The sequence below is a fragment of the Gavialis gangeticus genome, unplaced genomic scaffold (assembly GCF_001723915.1).
Source record: "Gavialis gangeticus isolate Ggan-Ray unplaced genomic scaffold, GavGan_comp1, whole genome shotgun sequence".
Taxonomy (NCBI): domain Eukaryota; kingdom Metazoa; phylum Chordata; order Crocodylia; family Gavialidae; genus Gavialis; species Gavialis gangeticus.
In genome coordinates, this window is record NW_017729022.1 from 154,324,916 (window position 1) to 154,349,987 (window position 25,072).

Here is a 25,072-nt window from a genome sequence, read left to right on the forward strand (position 1 = left end):
TGTGGTGAGAGAGGGAGTGGGGCTGGTGCTGGAGCAGGGGCCGGTGCTGCACAGCTGGGCAGAGTGTGGGACAGAGCCACAAGCAGCTTGTTCAGTGGGTGCTGTGGGGGTACATGCACCCTGGCAGGGCATGGGGAGGGTGCATGCAGGGTCCGGTAGGCTGCAGGTTGGTCAGGCTGGGGCCTGGGCAGCGCTAGGCTATTCCCAGCCAGGGCTGAGCTGGGATGTGCTGGGAAGGGAGGGTTGGGGGAACTACAGTGAATTTTGGGGTGGTTGCAGCCCCTCCCATAGCCCCCTCTCAGCGCCACCGCCTACCTTGAGCACAGCCCAGCCCAGCCCCTGCTGGGAAGAGCCCAGCACCCCAGCCTGCAGCAGCAGCCTGCCTGCCCTCTGCACACAGATCTGGGGCATGTGCCTCCCAGGCCCTCCCAGGGCATGTGCAGCAGGGAGAGCCACCCCTCCCATCCCCACACCTCTTGAATGATCCGCTTGCAGCTCTGTCCCATGCCCCACTCTGGCTAAGCAGCACCTGCCCCTGCCCCACTCCCTCACCGCAGAGCCTCAATCTGCCCCCCTCCCTCCCCCCCCTTAAAAACAAGAAAAAAATATAAAGGGGTACAGGAGGTGAAACTCTGAGACAGAAGGGGTACATTTATTTAAAAGGGTTGAAAACCCTTGCTTCTGATGGTAGAGGACAAATATTCTTTTTGAGTCATATATTGAAGTAAATTTACAGGGAATTGATAATCTTCCCATTTTATTTTAAATCTGAAGTAATGCAATTTTGGTTAAAGTGTGGGTCTTGTTTATTGTCATTACTTGCCTTATGAGATCCTGTGATAGCCATCTTATGGTAATTTCAAAATGAAATATGCCCACTTTCTGAATAAAAAGGTATTTTTTCTTCCATGTGCCAGCCTTGCCAATGGACTCTTCAAGGTTGAAATCAGTCTAGGTCCGTTCTTTCTTATGCTTTGTTACAAGTAGGTGCTCACTTAATATCTCTGCATACCCACATGCCTTCAGTAGTAGTGCTTTAATAAAGTGTCACGGATAGGAATTTAATAAACTCTTTTACTGATGAAACAAAAACCATCTTTTGGCTGGGTTATCCCTATAGGGAAAGCAAACAAAAAGCAGTAAAATTTTGTTGTCATTACAATAAATGGACGTGACTCTGAATATCTTCAGGGAGCAGTCCTGTTTAGTAAGCAGGTGGTATTTCATGTTGTCACTTTTCAGAGTAGAGCTGCATTTTATGTGTATAGAGATGGGAATAATAACACCAGTTTTATTTTCAGGTTTTCTGCCTAAACTGGTAAATTAAAATCTGGCTTAGTTGTTAGGCACACTGAGGATCTTCCTGTCAGTCCTATCATTACTTAATGCCTGAGTTTGCTCTCATTGAATCAACATGTGTTGTCTGTGGGTAGCAGAAGCTTTTTTCTGAAAAAAATGATTCATTTCTCCCCCTGGCTCTAGTTCACATTTTCATCATGGGATTTTCTTTATTTTCTCTGTTTTCTGTATTCTGTCTTCTCACCTCTCCCTTCCCCTACTCTTTTTTTGATGCATCATCCTGTTTGGTTTTCACCAGGTCTGGTAATCTGTAGGCAGAGAAAAAAGCAGAGCATTGTGGGAATGAATTTGGAGAGTGCAGGGCAGCAGGTAGAATGCTTTAGACATAAAGCAAGAAGTACATACGATTCAGCTTCGCATCCCTGTCTCTCTGACCCCTTCATGGTAACAGGGCATACAGAGATACAGGGTTCTGATCTGGCATCACAACACACCCCTAAACTAGCAATCAAAACATTTTCCTGAGCTCATGTCTTAGCTTTAACTATGTTTCAATATTATTTCACCAAACTTGCATAGTATTTCTTACATTGTCTTAACTGGCTTTATTTTTATGACATTGTATCTTATGATAGGAATGAAAATATTGTAGTCCAGTATTGTATCTTATGATGGGAATGAAAATATTGTAGTCCAGTAATGGAGACCAGAATAAGAAATAGATGGCTGGCATTCTGCTTGTTCATATTCTGTATTTCTCTCTGTTACTCTATACAATGACTTCTAGCTCATGTGAGAGATTTGGAGCTTCTTGCATTCCCTTCTGAAAAAAACAAGCCTGTATCCTAGTAGCTGTTGTCCTTCCATATATACTGCCTCATAGAGATGGGTATAACTGCACTGTTGCTTGACTCTTCCAAGGCTTGTGAAAAGGATGGGTGGTGGTATTTTGTCAGTAGAGGCCTGGGTGGAAAGGATGCCAACAGGGCATTTCATTCGTACACTATTATGGCTACACACCGTGGTTTTACAAAATCTGTTACACTACAGTTATTGTTTAATTTTTTCAGGTAGCATAAACACACATATTTGGTACTGGCCAAGCCAAGCATCTGCCAGGAGTCCTTTCTTTATGAACAGTGATCGTGCCAGCATTTTCCCTCATACCTGCTCTGCTGTTGCTTCTTGGAAAATGCTGACATTTGACTAGCATGCAAAAAGGCAGGACTGGAGCCCTCCTCAACAGGAGAGCTGTAGTGTGAGTAAGAGAGACAGCTCCTTTAGTGTTGGATTCATCCAGTAGATCCAAAAGTGGACTTCGATTGCACACTGACTGCTCCTGTAATTTTACATAAGGTTCAAGCTGGTCTTGATTTCCGCCCCCCCATAAGGACTACAAAAGGATAATGACTTTCTTTTTAGCTAATTTAGATCTAGTCTAGATTTTATTCTGCTTCAGATTACTAAAATTTGAGTCTGGATATCAGTAGTAAACATGAGGCTTGCTTTCTTGCTTACTTATGGTGACTTCACCGGGTTTTCCTCTGTGCTGCCAAGGTATGGGTAACCCTACAGATGTGAGCTTGCTTAGGCCAGCAGCATCCTTTATAGTTTGTGTAGTGTGGTTGTAAGTAATATAAGCAGAGGTAAACGATCCTACCATGTATACATGGTTTAATTCCCAATAAAATTATTACCACATCCAGCCAGTTCTTTGGGCTACTTGAAGAGAAACTGTGACAAGGGACAGAAGTTACCCATAAACTGGTATACGTGATCTGGAACTGGTCTAAACCTGTAACAGAACAGAAGTTTATTGTACATAGACTGGTTTCAAAATGGCGGAATCTGGTTTAAAATAGACCTGGATGGATTTAATATCAGATTGAATCACTTTAGGTTAGACTGGTCTATTGAATATCTGTTCTAGGTCCCCTCCTGAAGCAAGTTAGGTCGCAGTCCCCTGGCCTCCCAGGATGTATTGTGGCCCCATGTTATCCCCCCTTCTCAGGGTGTGTTTGCTTCCACCCCATCTCCTCTGCTTCAACTGAGCCAGGCAGCCCCAACCCTGGGCTGTCACACAGCTGAGGCAGCAAAGCCTTAGAAACCTGGGTAGATTAGATCAATTAAGCCTTGGGCTTTTTGACTGTCTGTACTTAGCCAATGTATTAGGATGTTTTCTAGCAAATGCAGCACCCTGCTTCACCAGCCAGCTAATCCATGAAGCTGCAGACCTAAATCAGATGAAGATAGCAGTGGTTTTGAAGAGGGGGAGGGAAGATAATACGGATAGTAGAAAACTGTCATTACCAAAATGATAACAATGTGTAATAAACTTTTTGCCCTCTTGTGGATTGGAAGGAGAGCTTGGAAGACCAAATATTCTGAGAGTGATAATGGTAAAAAAGAAAACAAAACAAAACATTAATTTACATAGACTAAGAAAATACACTTGATCTGAGCCTTCAAGAGGCTAAGAAGCTATGTTGATTCAGTCTCAGTAGACTGAAATTCATTTTTATTGTTTTACAAAGTTGTTGAGTTTAATTGTATTGCCAAAAATATTGATTCTGATACAGTTGCCACTTTTTGTGAGCAAGTTGTGCTATGTGGAAACCCAGCTGTCTAACGAGAGCAAGATTAATTATTGTTTTGTTTGCCTAGCATGGCAGTTTGTCAAGTAGTTAAGGTCTCACTAATGACCTCCACAATATGAAACCAGTCTGTGACTAAAGTTATTGTATGTATACTGACTTTGTTATTGCTTCCTCAAGCATTGAAGTGTAAACTTCTGTGGGATTGTTTTATTCTTGTTAGTGTGAGGGAGGGCACAGGAAGTATTGTATTCAGTGTAAATGTAGAATAGTTTATTTGAAATCTAATTAAATTAGTGACCCATGCCTGTGTAAAGTCTAGACCCATTCACAGTAATATTGCCTAACCCCAGAGGTTCCTCCTTACCGAAAGAAGATCAGTTAAATCAAGGAGAAGAGACTTTTCTTTCTTTACTCCTGATTACTTTATTGAATATCGTGCGATGTTCCAGTAATTCAATGCTAGAACGAACGTGGTATCCACTGTCATATCATTTTCAGCTTGGCTTTGTTGTTTACAAAGGAAGAAACATTGTTGTGAATAAGGCTGTGGGCTTGCTATACTAGAAAAGTTTTACCTGTTTCAATAAGTTATTTTTCATTCCAGTTAAACCAGTGAAATCGTGTAGAGTAGATACCTTTAAACTGTTTAATCCCTCGTGTTAGTAAATTACCAAATTAGTTTCTGATTGATTTGAATGGCTTAAGGCTGATTGAAACATGCATCCGTTAGGAACTAGGACCAGTTTAAGTGATTTAAAATGGACTTCATTAAATTGGGGTCAGCCAGCAGTTAGATCTGCACACTGGGATCCATGTTTCAAAAACACCTAACTGATTTAGGAGCCTATGTCAGTTCTTTGAAGCACTTAGAGCAGTGGTCACCAACCAGTGGATCTTGATCTACCAGTAGATCTTGGAACCTCTTGGAGTCAATCTGAGGCTGCAGTGGGAGGATGAGTGCCCGGGTGCATGCACACATGCGCCTTACCCCCAGCCCAGCAGGTCAGCGCATGAGGAGGGAAGGGGTGGGAACAGACTTACCTGCTGGGGAGGCACGCCCCCAAATAATTTTTTCTCCCTCTGCCTTGATCTGCCTCCCTCTTCCCTCCCCACAGACTTACCTGCTAGGTGGGGGGGCAGGTGGCAGCTCATGGTGGATCTTGAGTGGCTTTTAAATGCCAAAGGTGATCTGATCTCCTACTTAGAAAGGTTGGAGACCACAGACTTAGAGTGGAAGAGCACTGCAGCATAGAATGGAGACCATGAGGTAGACAAGGTTCTTTGGGTAAATCTGATTATCTTTTATTATACCAGCTAAACTAATTGGAAAACTTCTTTCTATTATTATCTTTTATTAGACCACCTAAACTAGCTGGAAATAATTTTTCCAACTAGTTTAGGTAGTGTAATAAAAGATAGCAGATTTACTCAAAGAACCTTGTCTGGCTATGTCCTTAGACCAACACAGCTACAACCTGTACCCCTGAGACCATGAGGCAGCTTTAATGCAGCAACACAGAGCTCAACAGGGGCTCATTTACCTTGGCAAGAAGGACAGGTGTTCCAGGTAGAGCTCCTCTACCCTGTCATATGTGTGCCAAGAAGCAGGTTCAGTTAACTCACACGGAGCTGTGTTGTTATGAGTAGACTGCTTCTGGTACCTGAACTAGCTTATTTAAAGTTAGCTTGCGTATATGTGCTCACTGCAGTAGACTGTTGGTGTCAGTAGTGTAACTGGTATGGGCGAGCAGGGCATGCACCCTGGCCGTTGACTTGGGGTGAGGAGCTGCACCTCCCATGGCAAAAAACCTGAGGGGGGTAGACACCATTCTTCTTGATGCCTCCTCCACATATATGACTGGGCATGAGGCTGTGTCTGGCTTTTGTGACTGGGCTGTGCCAGCCACAACAAAGACTCCCGGGGCGGGGAGGGGGCCATTCTGGTGCCCCCTGCTGCAGCTGGCATGCGGTGAGCTTCTCAGCTGCAGCAGCAGTCGCTATGGTGCAGAGAGACCTAGGGCAGGTTAGACACCTTCCCCACTGCCCACATCCCCTTCCCCCTGCTCTCGGGTGGTCAGCACTCTGTTGAGGGCACTGACAAAGCTCATTCTGCTTCAGCCTGGTACAGTCTGCAGTTTAGGTGTATCCCAAGTCTGCTTAATAGTCAGTATTCCCAAATGCCTCCATTATTTTTAAAAAAATAAGGTTTGGACTACAAGTTCCTTGTAAAAAGCCTTATAATAATTTGCTCTGCTGTCCATTAATTCAGACTTATTTTTCTTAATGTTAGCCTGCAGTTCTCACTTCTCCAAGCTGAGAGTGACAAAACATGCCAGTCATGCACATGCCAGAGGCCTCCATTACAACAGAATGCAATTCAAAGCTCTCTTTCTCCTGACTTCAGGGCTGTTTCCTTGCTACTTCGTGCTCTTTCTCACTGTGCTATAAAAGCAAGCTTATCACTAAAAGTGACTAATAGCCCATTCTCTGAAGTACCAACATAGCCTCCAGGAAAGGGGTATTAGTTACACTGGTACTACTGAAGAGCAGAGTAGAGGAGTCAGGGAAATGGCATGGATGAAGTAAATCTGAAAAGCTGAGCTGTAGTGAGAAAGACATGTTGCCTCTTGCCATTTTACACAGCTCTTGCTCCCACACAAGCTGTTTCAGTTTTTGTCTTTGTCATGCTGACAAGTGAGAAAAAATGGACCCTCGGGGGGCTGAAGAGTATTGTGGCTAATGTTTGTACAGTGTTTTGTAATGTAAAGCACTATGGAAAATGTTGCTTCTCATTTCTAGGAGCCAGTGCCTCAAAACAGAGTAAGGAGACAGATTTGAGGGCACCTCTTCTCCATAGAGGCCTGGCAGCAGTAGCTGGTACAGGCAAGAGATGAGCCAAGGAGGAATTCAGAGCCATTCCCATCCCATGTGCCCAATGCAGAATTCATATGTACTTAGGAGTCTATTTAAAGTTAGGTACAGGAAGGATAAAGGAGTGGGTATGTAAATGGATTGCAGGACAGCACCTCTATATTCTTACTGCTCTGTGTCGATTTAAACTATCAGACTTTTCACCCAGGAAACAATATTTTAATTAAATTACTTGATGATAGTATTAGACACGTTGTCCTTCCATTGAATCGGGGCATTTTGAAGCAATGAGTTTTTCTTTCCTGCTTTTATACATTCTTTGCCAGAAAACTCGCACTCATAGGGGAAGAGGGATATGGGCTGATTGCCTCATTGTGTACCTGTCCCTGAGGAGAAACCCAGAGTCCACAGATATGTTTGAGTCCTGCTAATGGCTAATTCACTTCACTGGTAGTGATTACTGAGCAACAGAAAGTGCTGCTCTACTCATCAGATTTGGGTACCATTTTCTCCCTATCTATAATTGGAGATCTTTGTACAACATCAGTATTAATATCATCCCTGTAATTTATTAATGTATTTACTTCTGGCTTGTTAATATTTCAGCTATAACTTATTGCATGAGACTAAAAACATGCATGCTTATATATTACTGGACTATGAACAACTCTTACTTTGTATGCAGTGATTAGCACATGTAAATATACCGGGGGGAAGGGACAGGGAAGTGGGGCAAAAAATAGGAGAAAATCCTATTTTCAACCAAATCAGAGTGAAAAAAATCACACCTCAAAGTCCTGTCTAGGATCTAAGTATTTTTGTACACTTTTCATGCTTGTGAAGTACCTTCTCTGCCTGTGAGTTCCTGAAGTGGTGCAGAGGTCACAAAGTGACTCAAGTGATAGGACATATATAAGAGGACACTGAAGCAGCTGAAGATTTTTGCTTAGTAGAGAGGCAACAAAGAGGGGACATAACTGTGAATATCAGAAGGTAGCAAAGACACAAGCACATAGCAAAAGTCAAAAAAGCTTCACAATGGTGCAGCCTCTTGAAAGTACAGTGACTCTGTTTTCACTGATAATGAATCTAGAATGGACATTTAAATATGACATTAAATTAAATATGACCTTGATTCAAAAGTGAGCATGTAAAAAAAACCAAACAGTTTCTGTTTAGGATTTTGCAGTATTTCTGACTCCATTGTTGGGTTCCAAAATGCTGCTCACCTTTGCAAATTCTGTTGGAAAGGTAGAAGAAAAAGGTTTAGGGTCAGTGGGAAGAGCTGGAGCTGAATATAATAAAGCATGTAGTGGAGGTGAGGACTGGAGGAAAATGAAGAAAGAATCAAGACTAAAATATAGTAACATTAAAAAGAAAAGAAGAAAAAAACCTGAAATGTAAATGTTCCTTCACCTTCTCTTATGTATCCTACATTAATGTAAAGTTTTTGATACTCACACACCCTTGCAGGATCTACTTAACCACTTGAAAGAGCGATAGTGAGTAATGAAGTCTGTATAATGTTGAGATTACACAGTGGTGGTCTGGCATTTATCATTGCCACTGCAGGTGATGTCAGCAAATCATGGTTAGCTGGTGTGATCTCAGAACTTCCACAGCAAATGTCCTCTACTACTGATTCAGGACAAGTGGCTGAAATTTAAATCGGCTCCAGTTGTTAGTAAAACAGATAAGATTTTTCAGCTGAACCTACAACAACACACTACCTTTTGGTTAACTAGTTTCAAATGCCATGATTTGAGTAATTTAGTCTGGGCATTGCTTACGTGTCTGGGCATTGCTTGTAGTTCCTTATCAGGATTTACATTCTGTATCTTCCAGTCTTAAACCCAGACCATTTTGTTGTTGTAGTTTATTTATATTAGAGTAGTGCCTAAAGGCCTTGAATAACATCATGGTCCATTGTGCTAGGTCAGGGGTGTTAAAGATACAGCTGATGGAGTCCTGTCATTCGGCCCATGGTGTTGCTTGTGGGTCTTAGATCAGCCCCACACACCACATGCAGTACATGCTGGCCCCAGCCTCTGACCTCTTGTACTATACATGGAGCATGTCACTTATCTGGCACAGGCTGCACATGGTGTGCAGGGCTGGAGTCATTACATAGCACATGGGGCTGATCCAAGGTGTATTCTGCCAATGGCACTTGCACCAGACTGGCCTCGTTGTGCTGGATCCATCCCAGGTGCAGTATGAGCCCTGGACTGGCCTCATGTGCCATATGCTGCACAGGGCTAAGGCTGGCATGTGCTATACATGGTGCACAGGGCTGGTCTGTAGTGGGATGCATGTGGCCCGTAGGGCTAGTCTGGGGCATGTGCTGCATGTGACGTCTGTGCCAGAGGCCCTACACACTGGATCTAAGTCATTCTGCCACATCCAGGGTGCAGGACCAGTCCAACGTGGGTGCCTGCCCTGTGCACAGGGCTGGGGACAGCATCTGCATGCAGTGTATGAGCCTGGAGCCAATGCATATACTGCAGACAGCACTCAAGTCTGATCCAGGGTGCATGCTGCATGTACACTGGCCTGGCCCTGCACATTGGGATCCAGCCTAGCCTACAGACCAGCCCTGCACACCTTATCCAGCCTGTGGGGCTAGATAAGTTTGACACCTCTGTGCTGGCAGTTACAGACACAAGCAGCCCCTGCCTCAGAGACAGTACCAGCTTACCTCTCTACTTGAAACAGGCATGAGAAGTGATTTTAAACGGCGTAGGAAGAAGAATGGGGGAAAGACAAGGTTAACATTGATAAGATGATGTGGTCAGTTAGGGTCACTGGTGCACAGCTCCATTATAAAGCTAGGTAGAATGGATGAGGCACTCTTGTGTTCCAAGTGTGCTGCAGGTACTCTTAGCTTTGGAAAGTGTATCTGGTGGCATGTTGGGAGGCCCCATGGAGCTACGAACATTCAAAATTATTTTTCACAATATTCAAAATCGGTTTCATAAAACCAAGAAAATACATTTCAGATCTCCTCATTATTGTCCAATGATGTTTGGATGCATATTTTTATTGTTATTTGTAGATATCTGATATAATAATTTTCAAATTATAGCTTAATTTGGTCAATAGTAAAAGTCTTTAACAAATAGTTTTCTCCCAATTGCCAGGAGTTTGCAGTAAATAGTTTTTTAAAACCAAAGTTCAACAGTTTTGAATAGGCAAAAAAATAAATAAAAATAAAACTAGGCAGCTTCTTCCTTATTGGCTGGTAAGGAGGATGAGAGTTACAATGGTAAGAACACGTGGTTATAAAGAACACTGATGAGCACAATATGTACATTTCAAGTCTTTTATGACAGCTGTAAATGAGAGATACTAATAATATCATTTTCATATGATTCATGAACTCACCCTATAACCAAGCCAATTCATTGCTGCTCTTTCCAGTTTTATGCTGGCATGGATCCATTGATACAAATAGCACAAAACTGGAGAAGGAATCAGACCTCCCAACTTTAAGAAATAACGTGTGGCAGATGATGACAAACTCTTATATTGAATTCATGCAAACTCTTTTGGGATGTATCGGTAGTAAAGATCAGACATGATGGATTATCTTTAGTTGACCTAAATAAATCTTGAGCTAGTGCTGAAGCCTCACTTTGAGGCTCCATGATATCACTGTAAATTCCAGAGGGTTATTGCTGGGGTATAAAAACAACTCAAGTTATTGAGCATACCTTATAGGAGGACATTGAAGCCGCTGGAGATTTTTAGCTTAACAGAGAGGGGACATGAATGTCTATGAATACTAGAAGGAAACAAAGATACTGTGTTGTCTTACCCTACCAGAAGAAGTGGTGGGGGCACCATCATTTTGAACTACTGATCAGATGCATTTTAAAACAAGCTGGAGTGGACAACAGCCCCAGCCTAGTAATTGAAAAAATAGGAAGCCATCTCTAGGACTTGTGTCTGGATGAGTAAAGTATTAGTACCTGCATTAGCACATATAGCTAGCTATTTCAGAGCACTTCCCATTACTTTTATTAGCATAATGGCAAATGACATGTCTCCAAAGGTAACTCTCCTTCACAAATGGTTAGGTCAACCTGACAATTTCTGCTGATAACAGTAATGCATCTGTATATACCCAGTGATGTTTTTTAATTACAGTGTGGAGGACTCACCATTGCAGTCTTGACTGTCATCGATACAAGCAGGATGATGAGTATATATACAATGGCAGTCATACAGCCAGATAGGTTTGGCTTGTTAATTTCAGAAGGCTGTGAATGCCACAGCAGTAGAGTTATAAGTGGTAAAGAAGCAAGAGGATACAATCAAGCATTTCTTCTCCAGGAGGTTTGCCTGGAGTAGCCTTACTTGGTGGAGCAATGCTTTTGGGTCCAGCTACTGAAGCAAAGACCAGGAATGGGGCACTGGTGTAGAATGACCCACAGCAGCTGCAGAACTTCATGGTTCAGACCTCTATTTCCTGAAAAATCAGTCTAGAGTCTACCCTGAAGCTCTCTTCATGATGGAGAAGCATGTCACCATTACCATTCAGAAGCTTACTATCCTGATTGCTTCTTGTCACTAGCTAACCAATTTAGGTATTGGTAGATCCTATCTTAAAGTTGTTATCATGGAGCTGTGTGATGCTATTTAGAGTGTGCTGCTGTGCCAGGCCACAGGGCTTTGCCATGAACAAGAGGTTATTGTTGGCTTTGCATGAGTGGGGTTCCCAAACGGCATAGGGATGATTCATGAGATTTGTTTGCCTGTTCTTTACCCCCTACACCATGTCAAAAGCTGGAAAATGTTTTTCTCCATGATATTGCAAAGCCTGGTAGCGCAGCATGAAAGCATCATTAGTAATGTGTAATGGTCTACAAAGGTCTATGATATCAGGTTCCTGAGAAACTGAGGCTTGTTTTCTGGAATAAGCAACGGAATTTTTGCTTCCCACACCGTTCTGGATGTTCCTTGAGTGCTGCTCTTGTTATAGGAGGTCTGACTTACCTTCTTCTTCCAAGACTTGTGAAACCTTCCCGGACATCAGACAGCAGAACAGAGTGGTATAACTGTACTAACTATACTCTGAGCAGTTGCAGAACATTGGTGAAGTGTGCAGATGGAGGACAATGGCAGCTAGAAATGCCTCAAGTCAAAGCTGATTGCATCTCATCATTCTGTGCCTCATATCATAAACACTTCTGCATTGCATATTCGTGAGAGCAAGGGAGATTGCTGGGTGAGAGATGGCATCAGCTGATGGAGAGATTTTCTGAAATGTCCAAAGTAGCTAGGGGCATATGTGCATGCACTTTGAGGCCATGAGGTAGTAAAGTTTAATGAACACAGTGTGCCCAAAGAATTACTGAAGTATGCTTTATATACTGACTCATAGTAGGAATTGATGTTGTTGTGGAGAGGGGACTCCATGCCAAATAAAATATTCAGCTCAGGTCTACTAAAAAAAATTGCAAATTAACAAATAACATAGGAAATGCACAACACTACATGAAACAGATGGGGAATGTAGCATGTATGTAACACAAGTGGGATTGTGACATTACTAAATTACAGGATATCATGTAATTCTGGAGGTGATGCACTTGAGAGTGTTCTCTGTTTTGCATCTCAAGGGAGGAGGATTGTTGAGGGAAGGGGGCTGATCCCACTTTGTTGTGTTCTCAGTAGTTGTCAGGACTTCAAAAGGCTGTGGTGTTGTGCTAGACCTTTCTAACAGAAGGTGCTCCAGTGCACCTGTTGGTTTCCACATTGTCTGCCTCATTCCCAAGCCATGTACTCCATTTCAGGTCTTTATAATGGCTTCAGAAAATGATTCCTACTGATTTCCCAGCCTTCTGTTTGGATACATGCACTAATTCCTTGATCATAATCTCTTGCATCTCCCCCCTTTCCCCAGATGATGTACATATGTTTCTACTGATGGTGCTTATCCACCTCGCTGAGCAACAGAAACCTCATGACAGTCAGTGGAAGGTGCAATTCGACCTCTATGTTTCTGCTGGCTTTAGGAGTTCTCCAGGTGCAGTTTTTCTTTTTCGTGTCAACCAGTCTGGACACTTGCTTGAACTCAGTTGGCCAAAAGTCAAACTGGACAGAAGCCCAGACCTTCTATTTTGAAAGTAGTGCCCCCCCCCCCCTTTTGATCATTTTTATTCCCTGTCTATGCCCATGTGGCAGTGTTGCCAGCAAATGTGAGAGATCAGTATGTGCTCTGATCAAAACCGACTCAGTCAAAGCCTGTGCTCCTGCTTGGAGCTCAGTGGTCCAGGCATGCTCTCCTTTCTTCATTTCCCATGTGGAAACCCAGGCACTCCCCAGGCACTGTCTGGCATTGAAATGAGTGCTTGTAGGTGCATTCCTTCATGTAAATGCAGAGATGAAATCTGAGTGTGTATCTTTAGTAATGGAGACCATAAAGGTTCCCAGATGCAAGCTGATCCAGATGCAAACTAGGCAGTGGGAGGTAACAGTTGTAAGACTATCAGAAGTAGAGTACTTAGGAATGCATCCACATGAACTTTTAAGTGAGTCAAAATACTGCAAAGTGGAGCTGCTCCTGTTCCAAGGTGTATTCCTGCTGCCTATCTACAAAGCTAAATAAATGTTTTAAAAAGGCTGTGTGGGGACATAAGGCAGCTTAAATCAAACAGATTAAAGCTAATCCAATATAACATCCCTAAGTAGACAAAAGTAATGCCTCCTGCATCTCCCCTAATAATGCAAATAGACTTGATTGGAGATGTGACCTGTTAGCCAAGTAGGAGTGAGTTAGTCAGCAGTAGAATTTGTTAGGTTATGTTGGTCAGGGACTTGCTTATTTAGAGACACATTGAGGTGTTAAAAGCTCTCTTGAGTACCTAGATAAAGCAGGTTGAAGATGAGGGAAAATAAGGGTCAAAGACCTGTCTATGTATTTTTAGTGAAGCTTTGAGTGCAGTAAAAATGTACAGAGAGATACCCTGTGGGAGCAGCAATGGCAGTTTGAGAGAAAATAAATCTGAAAGGAAAACCAGTTTAGTATAAGACAGCAAGTAGGCAAACCAGGACTGGTTATTATTTGTATTTTGGGGAAGTACTGTTTAAAAGAATACAGTGTGTGTGTGTGTGTGTGTGTGTTTTACACCCACCCACACACCCACACCCCCCTCCCCACACACACACACACACACACACACACACACACCCGTCTTTCCGAAGGGATTCCTCTCCTGAAGAGTCTGTTATAATAAAATACACTGGATATTGTGAGAAAGTAGAGAAGAACACAAACTAGTAATGGGTTAGGTGGGTTGCAGTAGAATGGTGAGAAAAGCATGTATAGTTAACAAGGGGAGCATTCTTCCAGGGGGAAATGCACTTAATCTGCTGTTTAAGTTTTCAATATCTGTACTGATAGGTACACAAGGGACACAGTCTGTAAGATAAAGAGAGGTGATTGTGAGGTGAATTTTTGTATTTTTTTCCCCTCTCTGTTGCTGATGGTAAAGTTTTTTCCTCTTTGTATTTGAACCTGGCTAAGAACTTGTTATTGATGATACAGCAAATTAGCAGATTTAACCCTGACGCACTCAACAGGACTGGAGTTATCTGTGAGACTTGGTGCCTGCCTGACGATGCTGTTGACCTTACATTTAAGAGGCTTGTTTCAGATAGCCAAGTAACAGACCATACAGATTATAAAGCATAGCTGGTAAACATCTTTAGGTGACTTTTGGTCCATATAGTAGTTGGAAGAAGAGACCATTGACAAGATACGTCACAAAGATGAAAGCACTGCAGCATATGTATGTAAATGTCTTCAGAGACATCTTAGGCCACTGCTGGATAAACAGTTTGCTTGTTTACTTTCATTTAAATCATGGGTGACTTTAATATATTTAGGACCTTCATAATTACATTTTTTCTAATACTTATATTGTTCCTAGTTGGTAAGTGCTGTAGAAAATATTTTCTATGGCCATAGCTTTCCAGTGATATTTGTAACTGCAGTGGTCCAGGAAAGATCGGAGAGGCAAGGATGTTTGTAAATGATACCTTTTGTTGGACAGTTATCAAAACCATTCTTCAGGACACTCAGAACTAATTGGAGAAATTGAGGCAGTCTATTTATTGCCAGTTATGGTTGCGGTAGCAATATAATGGTTTCTGTATTCAAAAGTGACTAAAATGTATTGTTGAATAATATGTAGATATTTTCAATAAAGTAGGAAAGGACAGAATGAGAGTAATATTTATTTAATAAACTATTTTTGCTGCATTTTGAGATTTAAACTCAGACAACCTGATGCTTGCCTTGAGCCCAAAAGATACTTCCTTGAGTAATTAAATGCAGCTTATAGCTCATCCCTTTTTTCTGTTTAGTTTACAGTGCCAGTAGCTTGCATTTATTTACAAAGCCAGATTAAATAAAGCAAGGCCTTTATGTCCACAACTTGGCCAGGAAATTCAGAATCTCTTTGGCTGGGTAAAATATTAATGAATGACCACTTCACTGAAGCCAAAGCAAACACACATTTTCATGCAGTTTGTGAAACAGAGATTTCTGGGCTCATGTACAGTAAAGGGTTTGTCAATTTTGGAAGCATAGTTTAAACAAATCTTTGTCCTTATCTTGGCAGTTTACTGAGATTTATCTGCGCTGTAGTCCACCCCACTTTTCTTTGTATAAAGGACTGAAATTACCTGAGTTTTAGTTGTCTCTGGGGGGGGGTGTAAGAGAGAGAGAGATTTAATCTGCTGATTGCCTCGAGGAGAGGCAAGTGGCAGTGGTATTTGCATCCTGTACAGCAGTTGAGAATGGATGATGCAGAACAGTATACAACAAAATGAAACTACAGGGGGAGCATAGGTACATCTATCTGCCTTATCTCTTTCTACTAATTCAGGAGGTTTTGCATTAAGAACCATGTACTGGGAAGCCAAAAAGAATTAACAGTTGTGTGATCCTGCCTCCATCTCCATCACCTCCTTTCAGTTCCCCCATGCCTCCAATTTTTATGCTTCTTCTCTAAATTCCTTTCCTCCCACTGCTCCCCAGGTCTTGTTTTGTTTTTGGATTTAAGGCTGGAAGATCTAGCAGCATTGAATCCCGCTATATTTAGGTTAGTTTTAGTTTAGCCTCAGAAGGTAAAAAGCACCACTTTAGTTAATGAATCAGCAACGCTGCTTCTGAATATGGGTTTTCCTTAATGGCCTTCCATCCAGTTACGGACCTAGTACAACCCACACTAGTTTGAGATTTGATGATATCAAACTTAGAACATGTATGTATGCAGGTTTTGATCAGTTGTGGTACATGGTTAAACGCAGTCAAAGGCAGCCACTCATGGTGCTGACCGTGTCACTCTTGTGTGCTATTGGCAGTAGAGGCTTTCATAACTTAATCCTGTGGGCTGCTGGGCTCAGATGGACCTTTGACACTACCAGCTAGCAGTACTATAGATGACTGGTGCTTTAAGAGCTACATGCAATTTTTAGGACTGTCAGCTTGTAGAAGGACCTCCTTTTTCTATTGCAGTGAAAAAATAGTTGGGTTTCTGTTTCTTGATTTCATGCCCAGCTGTTGTCTGAACTTCTTTGCATAGCTAGTTCATTCAGGAGAGTTAATATTGCCTGTTCTTCTTTCCCTTGTAGTTGTTGTCCCTTGTTGGTAATTCTAAGGATAGTGAGAGGCCACTCAATATTATACAACTTTTTACTTCATTTCCAAAATTCTCAGAGAAGAGGATGAAATAAAGATTTATTTTTAAATCTAGGCCCAGATCCTCTGTCTGTTAGAGGATGCAACTGTCTGTTTAGTGGTGCAATTTCTGTCACCTGAAATAGACTCAATATCTGGTCCCTAGTCTATACAGAACTTCCGCTATTTGAAAGAGCTCCTTTATATCCAGAGTTTTATTTATTGTAGACCAAAACCATTGGACCCCAGATCACCAGTTCTTGAAAAATTAATTTGATTTGTGCAGTAGTTTTGTGCAGTAGTTTTGTTTGTAGTTTGCTTGCTCATGTGTGGAAAGAAGATCTGAACATATCAGTTGTATTATTTGGCCAACAGGTTGCTAGGGTCCTCTGTTGTTATTTTTGTTATTTATGTAGCATCCTCAGTGCATATGTCAGTACAGAAGAGCAGAGTTGCAGTTGGCATATAAGCCTCTGGTCAGAGGAACGTAACACTTGAAAGACAGGGTGGGCACAAATAGAAAAACACAGTAACACACAGAGTAAATAGTTATTAAAGGCAGGAAGTGCTACAAAACCAACGAGTATTCTGAAAGAGCACATTGGGAGAGCTTGGTATGTGTTAAAAGGGAGGCTGTCATGTGTCATTGGTGCTCTCTGTGGGAGCCTATACATGTGCCTGATGCCTGCTCTCCCATGTGCTAATTAGCATGCCTTGGAGCAGGCTTGATTAACTGAGTCCGCTGGAGTGCTTTGAAAATGAAAAACATTTTTGAAAATGGAGTTTGCTGGAGCAAAATCCAGCATCCCTGGTCTTGTGTTCTCAGCATCCCCACGCTTCAAAATTGCGGCAGTGGCATTTCAACTAAAGCTCATTGAACACTTTTTAGTTAAAACACCCCTGCCACAATTTTGAAGCATGGGATGCTGAATATGTGAGATGCTGTGGACACTTTACTTAGAGCGGCTCCCTCCCCCACCCTGAAGCACATGTAAAGACGCCTTTCATGTTCTCCTAAGGTGATGTCCCCAAATCCTAGGAAAAGCGTATGCCCCATTTATTTGATTGGGCCCATTTATTTCCCTCAAACCTAACTTTTAAGTGCCAGCAACAGATAAAACATCTTTAAATTAAATTTGTACTGGGTTGCCCCAACAGAAAAAGTCCCTCTCTCAGGGGCTGGATGCTAGCTCCTTGAGTCAGGGCCACATAGAACCAGGCCAAGAAGATAAGAGACTGAAAGGCCAGGGCTTCAAAGTGGCAAGAAGTCTGGGCTCCCCCTTGCTTTAGCAGCACTGCCTTCAGGGGATTCCCTCAGAGACCAGACAAGGCCATGGCAGTCCTGGGCCAGCACCCTGTGGAGGTCACTTGGTGACACAAGGGTCTGCTTGCCACTCCCTGATCTCGTACTACCCAGTCCTGGCAGAAGTTGGAGCAGAGCGCCATCTACTCCAACTTCCACCACCAATGTAAGGTCCCTAATGATCTTTAGCCTGCTTGTTGTGTTCTGGGTTGATGGTATAATTGTGGTTCAATACTTTTACAAGTCTCCACTTACTTATTTGTGTACCTTTACTACCTCACAGTCATGTAAGCAAATAATATTTAATATGTCTTTGTATGATGACAGTTTCTATTTTGTAAATTGTGTGCATTTTGATTAATTTTTTTCCCCAAAATGTATGCCATATACACTGTGAAAGAAAAGAAGGGCAATCACATTTAATGAGAACTGGATATTTCTAATGCTGTGGAAAATAGTAAGTTCAGTAAATCTTTTCAGTGGATTTCAGTACCCATGAAAGTTGTCTATTTAAGGACTATGGAGAGTAAAGGCCTCCTGTTTTTATGCAAACAGGTGCTGCAGAGACAACAGTAGTGCAAATTTTGTCGCTCTTATGTGCCTCTGTACATCAAATTTGACTTTAAACTACTTCAGGTAGAATGACATTCTTTCCTGTGCAAAGCACAAGACTTGGGCATCAATTATGGTCCATTTAAGCCCTGTTTTGAGGACTAAGGAGGATTTAAATACCATGTACGTTTAAGTTGTGCCTAAAAACAAGAGAAAACCACAAGCTTGTTTCACATAATCTAGCAATAGTCAGTTCAGTCATGACTGAAACTCTACCAACTTGGGCCAGAGTCAAAGCAGGAAGCAGCTATGAAAAGACTTTTTTTATTAGACTATGAACTCTGAGCCATAGGTCTCCCACCAGTTTGGTTAATTTTAATTATTTTTTTAAAGCAGTCATAGGACACAATGGGTTCTGACTTCAAACCCTAAAATGTGTTAAACTCAACTTCTTTTTTCTGTAATCAGTTCCAAATGAATCTCTCACTCCAAGGAACACTCCACAACTGACTCTATTGAGCAAATTGATTTCGCATGTGTATGGCAATCAAGTTAAAATCATTGGCAACAAAAGGTTAGAAACTTCACTTTAAAGATGATGTTTGAGTTGTTTTAGGGGGCTTTTGATTATTATCAGGCTTAAAGAAAAAAGGGGTAGGCCTGTGTTGAAACTGCTTTGAGGGTCAGAATTATTTCTGGCAATTGCATACTGTGCCAGTGTTATGCCACTCCTGCATGTTTTTAATTTTGCTGTCTTTGCATGATCTGTTCTATATTAATGATCACCTTGTCATGCTAGCATTTAAAAACTTTTTTTTCTAAATAATTCCCAGTGGTAAGATGAAAGTGTTAACAGAAATACTTTAGAGGAGGTCTAAATTAATGTAAACACTTGGCTAGATCACAGTAGAGGTTAGGCTTACAATATCTTATTACCAGGACCAATAAACCCCCATTCATTTTTTTCATTTAGTATGTTAATTACGTTCTCATTCTCTCAGGCACAGACACACAACACAAGCCTATTTCAGTTTTGTGCTGAATACCACAATTATATTTTGTATGTTTATTCTTAGCTTTAAAAATTCACACCCAAACAAATTAACTCAGATCTCTCATTCCAAAAAATCAGTCTTGTTAGACTTGGATGTCAGGTTTGTAAGAAGTAGATGTTTAATGTTAGCTTCAAGTCCATAACTTAAATCCTTTAAGTAAGTGGCCTAATGTTCCAAGCTGGTGAGCACACAGCAGTTCTCATTGACTACATTTCAACCACAGGATCATCCTTCCTCTGTAGCACATAAGACGACTTTCATGAGAAGCCAACAAATGTATAAACACAGTAGAAATACATAAAAAAAAACCTGTGCAACATAGGTAAATGCTTGTATACTTAAGCAATACATACAGATCTGAAGTTCAACAAATTGTGCGGCCGTTGTGGACTTTTGGAGAAGAGGCCCTCTCAATTTATAATGCATTCATTTACTTTATGAAATAGACCATTTGACTCCAAATCTGAGAAGCAGGAAGTTCAAGTTGTCTTGCTTTTGCTTTAAACATCATCAAAAGTTTGATTTTCTTTTTTTGTGTGTGTGTTTTGTTTATTGCTTCATCGTGTTTCTTAAAAGTGGCTATAACAGCTCTAGGTACTTGTGCAAATATTAAAAGATAAACAGCTAAGGGTAAAGTTCCAAGACACAGCTTTGCCAGGCAAACTAATCCAAACTTAAAAAACATAAATTACTCAAGTAAAATAGCCAACCATAAAATAGTACCTTCCTTTATCCAGCTGTCCTATATTCTTGCACTCAGTCCCTACAAGGATGTTTAGGTTTGGAAAATGCTTGCCCAGGGCCTAAACCTTACTAGTTACACCTCGGGATATAGGTGCATGAATAAGGGAGACCCTCTCCTGTCCTCTCATTGAGCCACCTGCTGATATCCAGGCAGTGAAGAGGAGGAGGAAGCTGTCTGATTCAAAGTAGACTTAGGAGCCTGGGAAAGTGAAGAGACTGGGACTGGAGAGAGAGATCTGTGAATGGAAGCTGGGGAAGGAAACTAGAAATTTGGGAAGGAGGGCACTCTGGGACTGTTTGAGCAAGGAAACTGGGACTGGGGGAGAGGAGTGATTAGAAACTGTCCAACAGGAGATTGTTTTTGAATCCAGGTGAGGTAGATTAAAGGGGGGGAAATACTGAAATTAGACAAGAAGTTGCAGGACAAGTAGAATGAGAATAGTAACAAAGAGACTGGGATTAGGAGCCAGTGGGAGAGAAAAACAAGAACAGATGGAAGGAGACAGAGCCTGGGTAAGGAGTTAGGTCGAGAGGAAAGAACTAGGACAGGACAAACAGGAAGGAGGAATTGGAGCTATGAGTAAGTGGGAGACTTCATTTGGAAGAAAAAGCCTGGGATGCAGGACTGGAACTTGGAGTCGGTGAAAGGGAAAGCAAGAGATGGAAGGGACGACCTCAGAAAGAATGTAGGAAGGAAGAGAGGTTTATAGTTGGTTGAAGATTAAGACTGTTGGACAGCAAGCCTTGAGGTTAAGGGAGGAGTAGACTGATCAGGAAATGAGATTAGAACTAGGATGAGAAGCCAGAACAGTGGAAACTGGGACTGTGAGAGCAAGGAGGAGGGAAGCAGGAAGGAGGTGCCAGACGTGAAAAGGAAACCGCACTGGGATATGCAAACACTTGAGGCGGGAAGCAGAGGGGTTCAAACTTCAGAGAATGAACATACTTCTCTCCAAAGCTGGGAATGAAACACAAGGTTCATCGTTCTTTTATGTCAGCAAATGTCCGTGAAGGTTGTTCCCCATCCTTCACTAATCCTGGCCTGTAGAGAGGATGACAGCCGGTTATTGTTATCAGTTGCTCCCTTAGCTCTTTCTACTGAACCTAATGATTTAAGTGCTCCTATGTGGGTGTAAATATAAAATCAAAGAAAATTAGAGTTGGAAGGGACCTCAGGAGGCCATCTAGTCCAACCCTGTGCTCAAAGCAGACTCTCCCCAACTATATAATCCCAACCAAGGTTTTGTCTAGCTGGGACTCAAAAACCTCCAAAGATGGAGATTCCCCCACCTCTCTAGGTAACCTGTTCCAGTGTTTTACTGCCCTCCTAGTGTGAAAGTTCTTCCTAATATCTAACCTAACCTTCCCTTGCTGCACCTTGAGATCATTGCTCCTTCTTCTGTCATCTGCCACCCCTGAGAACAGTCTAGCTCCATCTTCTTTTGAACCCCCCTTCAGGTAGTTGAAGGCTGCTATTAAATTCCCTCTCAGTCTTCTCTTCTAAATAAGCCCGGTTCCTTCAGCCTCTTCTCAGAAGTCATGTCCCCCAGCCATCTAACCATTTTTGTTGCCCTCTGTTGGACTTTCTCCAACTTGTCCACATCCTTTCTGTAGCAAGGGGCCGAGAACTGGCCACAGGACTCACCGGTACTGAATAGAGGGGAATAATCACTTCCCTCAACCTGCTAGCAGCTGTCCTGCTAATGCAGCCAAGAAAGCTGTTAGACTTCTTGGTAATAAGGGCACATTTAGCTCATTTCACATAGAGAAATGTCTTTCTTTTTTTCGGGAGGAAGTTGTCCAATTCAAAAAAGACAGCTGATTAAAATGAAAAAAATTTAGGAAATGACACACCAGAATCTGTGTTTGGAATATTAGGTTGCCAAGGCCTGTGTGCAAATTCTGGGAAATGCCAGAATTAAGATTTTTTTCCAGAGGTTCCCTGCATCCAGTGCTGCACAAGGTGAACCCTCCCTGGGTAATAAAGGAAATTGTTGCCCGTAGGACTGACCACTGCCTCCTTTGCCCCAGAAGTTGAAAGCTATATAGTGAATGAGTTAGGAGTTTGCAGTCAGGTGAAAATTTAGAACAGTTGAATGGAGCCCTGGAAAACTGGCTGCTTCTGAGATGGAGCTCCTCTATGATGCTAGGCAAAACAAACTTTTCATTAATTTGTGTGCTTCTCATTTTCTGGATACCCAATTTGAGATCTTGTTGGGCAGGCGTGGATGCCTCTGAAGTCAATGGGAACCATATCCTGAACATGCTAACTGCTATATAATGTCAAGCACTCAGAAAAATCAGGTCCCAAGTGTCTTAAATTGGGTTCTCAGGGTACCTTGGTTCTCCATATGTAAAATAAGGATATTATCATACCCACTCCTTTCTAGAGGTACATAAAAAATATCTGTAACGACCTCAGATAATGTAGAGATGAGTACCCTGGAGAAAATGAATAATTATGCATACACCATAGGTTTTGATCAGTGCTTATATAGCCATATATATAACAATAAAAAAACAAAATGTGAAATTGGTGCTTATTAACTAAGCGCTGTCCATCCTGTGTACTGAATCATACCCAGGACCTCTGGAAAAATTAGTACTGGGTCATGCAATTAAAGATTCATTCACAATGTTTACATACAGGCAGCTGAATTAATTGTTGCACAGACAACCTTGATGCTTGCATTTCTTAACTTCTGAGTGCTTAATGTCACAACTTCAATAGCAGTCTTTTAATACAGTTTATGTGGGGGGGGGGCTGTACATATATGCAAGTACATTTTTAAAAAAGAACTAATGTGGTGTTTGCCAAACACCCTTTACTTAAAGTTTGGACAAATAACATATTTACTTTGGTGTAAAACAGGAGTGGATACACAATATGTAGTCATAACCAGTATCATTTACTTATACCTGGTGTAGAAATACCCCTGAAAAATCAGGTGGAAAGTTCCACTGGTGTATGTTACACTAATTTAGATGTTGGCTAGTCACCATTGATCCTGGGAGAGCCATTTGCACAAGGCAAACAGGGAATTATTACCAGTTCCCCCATCACCTAGTGGCAAAGCAACAGCAGCCTATTGCATTCAGCTACTCTCCAATAGCTGTTCTTTTGTCTGCTCTGGATTCCCATATAATTTCCATGGGTGTAAAAAAAAATGTAATTTGCACTCATATAAGTGCATTGGGACCAAACCCTTACATATTGCATTCTGTTCTTTCATACTTTGGTCTTGCCAGTGTAGACTGTAAGCTTCATAGAGGTTAGGAAACTTTCCTCATAATAAGTTTAGACAGACAATGGCCTCTGTGACAACCGTGCTATAAATAAATACTGCTTTTTTGCAGCTTGCTAGAAATTATTTAGAAAATAGGAAGTTGAGCAAAATATCTTTTAATGATTCAAGTTAGGGTATAAAATTATTGTATCTAAATAATTGCTGTACTAGATTTACTTTGTTTTCCAGATAAGCAACTTTATAATCCGTTTGTCTAAAATGTCTTCCATTTTTAATGGGAAAATTAAATAATTACCTCTGTTTAAATGAGTCATAGGTCCCAAATTTCTGTTCTGCATGACACTCGAAGTGCCTGCATTTGGTTACAAATATTCATGGCTCAGATATTAAATAGTAATTCAGGTAGTGCCTTCTCTACTCAGACATGCTTAATTTAACTAATCTCACAATGGATTTGAAACTCTACATTGTACCATGCTTAAGTAATGAGCCAGTTGAAGAGGAAAGATAAGCTGTGACAATGCAAATTATTGTTCAGAGAAAAATCCAGAACAAGATCAAAGCATGTTGCAACCTAAGTATTCTTGGGGTGGTTCAAATATCTTATTAAATATATATTGGAGAGTTGCCAAAAAGCAAAATTTCATAGTTCAAAATGAATAGGTAATTGTGTTAGCAGTTCTCACCAGTCATGATAAGTGGGAACCCAGAATGAAGATCAAGATATAAAACAAAATTTCAGGAACAAATGCTGTACCAATCCTTATATAAATAAATATATATGCTAGGACATGTCTTCCAAAATACCAAACATTAACTAAAAGCTTTTGCTGAGCATTTCAGAACTTTTAGAAATTTAATTTAAAAAAAAAGACAGAATTAATACAATGACACTTACCAGGATTTATTGGTGTGTCTGTACACCCTACTTTCCAGTCAACAGCTAAGTGCTTTTTTGCTGCAGAACTTTATATTGCTACTTCCTCTTGGGTGTATTCTTTTCCCAGCCATTGAGGATTATGTTCCAACATATGAATCACAATGACTTTGGTTTTAGTATTCCCATATTTCATTTCAACACCACTTCATCATCCTAAATTATTCCTAGCACTATTGCACAATACCAAGTCAGCATATGGATGAAGGAATTATTTGCTGTTTAAAAGGGAACCTATTAATTAGAATGGAAGAGTGAACGGAACATGTTAAAATCGGATCATCCATCACAGACTGGTTACTGACCATTTGCTGATAATGCTTCATTTAGCCACATTAGTTACACTACTATACTATTATGTACTAGTTCTGGCATGTCATGTTCTTGAAAATGAAGGGAGAATTTTTAATAGGCAATTGTATTTGCTTAGCTCTGGAGTGTGAAAATGCAAAATGTTGAGAGCTTTTAAATTAAATAATATACTCTGAAATGTAATTCAAAATCAACTCTTTAATTGTAAATTACGTTTTTGGATTCAATGACAGTGCCTTTTTATCCTGAAGTTAGGACAACTTTGAATTTCAGACAACCCCTCAATAATTAAATAATAATTGGATTATATTCATGGAAAATTATAAATTTGTTATAATTTTCTGTGTATAAAATGTAATTATTGAAAGGCTGTCTTAAATCCATCCCATCCACTGCAGCAGTAGGAAAAACAGAGACTCCCCTCCAGCCACTTGCTTTCCCCCCCATCCCCACAAACACCCTC

The 25,072-nt window shown here is 41.2% G+C and overlaps 1 protein-coding gene and 1 long non-coding RNA gene across 5 annotated transcripts in view; one reads left to right on the plus strand and one right to left on the minus strand.

The window, feature by feature from the left end:
* LOC109296788 overlaps positions 1-1,612 on the minus strand; it is a 3,438-nt gene extending 1,826 nt beyond the window's left edge. The window contains exon 1 of the long non-coding RNA XR_002097052.1: positions 1,544-1,612. This is a non-coding gene — a long non-coding RNA (uncharacterized LOC109296788). The remainder of the gene's footprint in view (positions 1-1,543) is intronic.
* The window catches only part of THADA (THADA, armadillo repeat containing), a 368,709-nt gene that overhangs the window by 316,350 nt on the left and 27,287 nt on the right, over positions 1-25,072 (plus strand). The gene's annotated exons all lie outside the window — the stretch shown is intronic.